General features: G+C 42.2%; 1 protein-coding gene across 1 annotated transcript in view; it reads right to left on the bottom strand.

Annotated features, from left to right (window-relative positions):
* nlrc3 (NLR family, CARD domain containing 3) overlaps positions 1-5,000 on the bottom strand; it is a 36,548-nt gene that overhangs the window by 22,707 nt on the left and 8,841 nt on the right. The window lies entirely within an intron of this gene.

The following is a 5,000-nucleotide window of genomic DNA, read 5'->3' as shown; positions in this document are numbered from 1 at the left end:
CAACATTAACCCTCTGGGCGCCACAGGCGACTTTTGTCGACGAGATGCCGTATTGTATAAAACGGTCGTTTTTTTTCAAATAGGATATCAAATGTAGTTCAACTTCCACCTCTATAGGTGGCAGACATGTTTTACTTCAGTTCTAAACACATTGGGACGCCTTATATGGTATTTTGTTTAAGAAAACTACAAAACTACAAACCGCGGACATTGCGGAAGTAACTCCTCCCCTGTGAAACAACTCGAAAGACGGAAGCAACTCTGCAGTGACATTACGTGGATAATTCTACTGAATAAACGACCAAATGCATTCAAATGGTAACTTGTCATCGTTGTACATATGTATTCATCATATATTTCGCCCCTAAATGAGGTAATATGCAAACAGGAGTGTATTTTCTGCCGCAGTAGAACTTCCCATGTTATGGTGCCTGAGGGAGACTATCGATAGCCTATTTGTCGATCATGGGGACTGTAACAGGAAAACCCTTCATTCATTCACTTGTAAGGACACAATAGAAGTGTTTGTTTCTGCAGGAGACTTCTATAATGAGGAAGGGAAGGTTTTTCCGATCAAGACGCGAGGTAAACATTGCGTGCTGCTTTGTATACTGTCGCTATGCTGGCGACGTTCATTGCAACGGGGGATGAGGAAGCGCGTCGTAATTTGCCTGTTACAGACTCAATAGTCAACACCTGGAGGGTGACAGGGGTCGGGATGTTTGTAGAAGAGCTTGTATACTAAGTAGAAAAGTAAATGAAGACAAAAGAAGTGTGCATACAGACACACAGGTCTCGTGCCCATTCTACTCGGTGCAGGAATCGCAGTTCACGCTACTTGACACTGTTTGTGCCGTCTGCAGGTCTAAATAAATAGCAATGCTATTCTAATAATATAATAATAGTAATAACTATGTCAAATTGCGACCTGACTGAGTCTATTAGCAACAGAAAATTGTGATACCAGCTGGGGTTTGGTGCATCAGAAAGACATTGGCGATAGCCTATGGCACCCCCCCACCCCACACACAGGTTCCTTTATATCACTTATTTGTATATCAGTAAATGTAACACTTGGTTTGAATAGGTATTTGCACAAGTTTTTAGAAATGTAGTCCATACCCGGAGTCCTTCAGGGTGTACGCTGACAGGCCTACTGTAGGCTACTGTAGGCCTGCTGTACTTGGTTCAAAGACCCACAGATGGACAAAATACACATAATACCCCTAGTGTGGATTGAATCTGTATGCTGGGCATTGCTGTGAAGGGTTTCCATGCACTAAAAAAAACTTGTCACCTTCATAGACCAGCCCCTACAGGCAAAACGGCAACCTTCCATTCACTTGTGTTTGTCACTGTGCTACATTGTTGCACAATATTAGTTACAAATTACACATTTAGTGTACAATTTTTGCTATCTAGACCTAAATGTATACACAGAACATAATAGTGAAGGTGTCTGGGGAAATTTTATAAATTAAATTAAATAAATGATGAAAAATATTTTAAAAATATGCATAAATATGCAATAACTCATTATAAATTAAAAATGGCCGACACCATATTACGTCATGATATGCAAATTAGATGGGATAATTTACTCCTAAAATAAACTTTGGGTCATCCTCAATATTTGTCTCATTAATTGTCAGGCTCTATCTATTACCTATGTCAAGCCACAGCCTTTTGAATATGACATGTCAAAATCATCCGTTTTGGGCAAAAACCTTTGGCGCCGAGAGGGTTAAGCGATACTTGATTTAGAGTGTATGTGTGTGTGTGTGTATGTGTGTGTGTGCGTGCATGCGTCTGTGTGTGTGTGTGTGTGTGTGTGTGTGTGTGTGTGTGTGTGTGTGTGTGTGTGTGTGTGTGTACAAGTGTGTCTCTGTGTGTGTGTGGAGAGGCAGCCTTTAGCTTCTATGCTTCAAAGCTTTGGAACCAGCTTCCAGATGACGTAAACAATGCACCCACCGTTGATAGCTTTAAATCTAGTGTAGGTGATATTCCCCTGTGTTTTCGCCATTTCTCCCCGCGCCTCTAGAGGGCGCTGAACCCAAAGAGACTGTTTGCAATGTACTACTGAAGTATGTTGTTTCCTGTTACCCCCTGTTGTTTTTCCTATAAAGAGTGCTGCACAGGGACCTTAATCCCTCTCTGAACCTTTCTTTTGAAGAGGTCATACCTCTGTAAGACTGTACCTATCCCGGATAAGACAAAGAAGATTTCAACTGCGCAACCCCTTTCCCTTCTCCTAGGACAAAGACTTTCGCTCCAGTTTTAGTTTGGCCAACTTAAACTCGTGAAAGACCCCCTTAGTCCGCTCACAGCTGTAACCATCCCGCCTTGCAAGCAACACTGTAGGAACAGTGTTTTTCCATGTTCGAGATCTGAGCGCTTCTATCTTGAACATTTTTCCGTCGGACCGAGCCCGCCGGCTCTCGAGGACAAAAGAAGCAGACGACTTCCAGAATCCTCCCTGATCCAACCCAGACAGGAGTCTGTGTTGAACTTTTTCCCCTGGAACCGAAAGCAGTGTCGCTGGCCGGCACAACCCGTTTCCCGTGGGACCCCTCTACAAAATCAGTAGGACACTTTTCATGGGCAAATGACTAGTTAATTCTGAGTAGAGTTTAGTAGATGTGTTTCTTTGAATCTAGCTCGAAGCTTTATTTCATGTGCACATGTGTTGTTCTTTAATTTCTTTAGACATTGTTTTGAACTCTTCTCTCTCTCTCTTGCTTAGTTAGTTTGCATGCTTCTAACTTCTACCTCGCATACTCCTTAACAACGTGAATCCCTTCTGTACGCCGCGATTATTTGTATGAACCGCATTCGCAAGCGTTCATACAGTATCGCCCGTATTCGAAAGATTCTCTTTGATAACGGGTTAGCTAAGGACAATCGCTAGTAGCCCCTGTGTAACAGCGGCCTGCTAGCCAAGACGCACGACACACACACACACACACACACACACGTTACACCTACATCTCTCTCTCTCTCTCTCCCTCTTGTATCTCTCTCTCCCTATCTCTCTCTGAGTGTTAGACTTGTAGATTTCTCCGGACCTTTTGGTACCTTTCCGGTACAACTTTGCGCATAACTGATAATAGACTGTTCATTGAATAGCCTCCTTTGTCCGGACATTTCTGCTAGCTAACACTGCTGCTCAGCTGTATCCACGCTGAATCTAATTGCTTTGAGTACACGAGTGTACGGCCATCTTTGTAGTGACAAACATTCAAGCTCGCCGTTTCATTCGTGCTCTATTCTCTCTCTTTTATTTCTTTTGTGCTCACATTCCATTCACATCATACCCGGAACTGTTAGTGTTAATTCCAGAACCTTTGATACATGTTTGTGCCCTTCACGGGACTTTTAATGCTTGAAAACCCCCGCCGGTTATTTGCTAAGTAGCTGCTAGCTACCCCATTGTTCTTGGTTCTGAGGCTAACGCTAATATCACCGTGTTGTTTACATTGCTATAGTAAGCTAGTCCACGTGGTGGACGCCATCTTGCTACCATAACAACTGGAGCTAACGCTCCTCCATAGGGAGGGAAAGTGGAAAACAGCGATCCTAGCGGTTACGTTCCAAACACCAGGGTGATCCTATTGAAACTCCCATAGACAAGTTTTTAAAAAAATCCCACAAAGATATGACTTGGAACTATAACACCATTTTTCAGCGTACACAATAGCATGAACTACTACCTGTGAAAATCTCAAGTCATTTTTTGCCCTTTTAAGAAAAATAGAAATTGTGCCAATCTGGGCTCCGTTTCTCGATTCTTGCCTTTGCTAACCGTCTTAAGTCGGTCTTGAGTTGGTCGTAAGTTGGTCTTGAGTTGGTCTTAAGTTGGTCTTAAGTTGGTCTTCAGTTGGTCTTTAGACGCAAGACCAACTAAAGACCAACTTAAGAACAACTTAAGAACAACTTAAGACCAACTCAAGACCTTGGTTACAACGTTGGTCTTAAGAACGAACAAAATGGCTAAAGTCGTTAGCAAAGGCACTGTCGAGAAACGACCCCCTGGTCGGAAACGGACTACAGCTCCCAGCATGCTGTGCTTCGCGCCTCGTTGACAACACAGAGAAACAAATGAACGCGAACGAACGCAAGTTCTTCGCATATCTTCACATTCTTGTAATCCTATGAGTTCCACATTGTCTTCTTATTACACATATATACACGCGATCATTTTGGTATGGTTTTAAATTCTCTAGTAGATATGATGGCTTCTGTGGTGACGAGTAACCACCTCTCTGGCTCATGTTTGGCTATGCTAATTTGGCTATGCTAATTACATGGAGTAAACAAGCCACACATGCCAGTCAGTGTAGTTCTGTATTAGCTTTTTAAAGAATATTAAAATCAGCTCAGATCAGTGAAAAACCGAACATTTGACCACCTGGTTCGATAAAACGGGCCAACATGCCCATAATATGACTACCACTACTTCTACTTCGTCGTCAGGGCCGAGATGTAATTTTTCAAAGAAAAAAAACATTCATTTGTTGCAGGGGGTTGGAACGTTGCCAGCAGGGGGCGATGAGATTACTTTCCCTCCCTATTGTTCACGCTCACGCACCTACACACACACACACACTCACACACACTCACACTTCCATACACGCACAATTCCCCTTTTATTTCTTTCTTGTTTTATACTTGTGCCTTATTGTGTTAACCCCATTGATCCGACTTTGAATGTAATGTTTTATTAGTTATCCCAGTAGTTAATAAAAGTAAATCATTTGATTGCATTTTGTTGTCCTTGTTGCTTTGTACAACCAACCAACCTATTATCAGAACTTTGCCTTCAGATCTACCTTTGTGCTTGCATACCCAGCTGATCACAGAGAATAGGCCTTACTGTTCACTGTGCCCTGTTGAGTATCCCAGTACAAACTTGTTATTAATTCTGTGTTTAGCAATTTATTGTTGAATATTGTGATTGATAATCTTAAGGATTTTATGAGACGGTCCTTTAATTACCTTTT

This window comes from Engraulis encrasicolus, chromosome 17 (genome assembly GCF_034702125.1).
Source record: "Engraulis encrasicolus isolate BLACKSEA-1 chromosome 17, IST_EnEncr_1.0, whole genome shotgun sequence".
Taxonomy (NCBI): Eukaryota; Metazoa; Chordata; class Actinopteri; order Clupeiformes; family Engraulidae; genus Engraulis; species Engraulis encrasicolus.
This window is presented reverse-complemented; position numbering and strand designations above follow the sequence as displayed.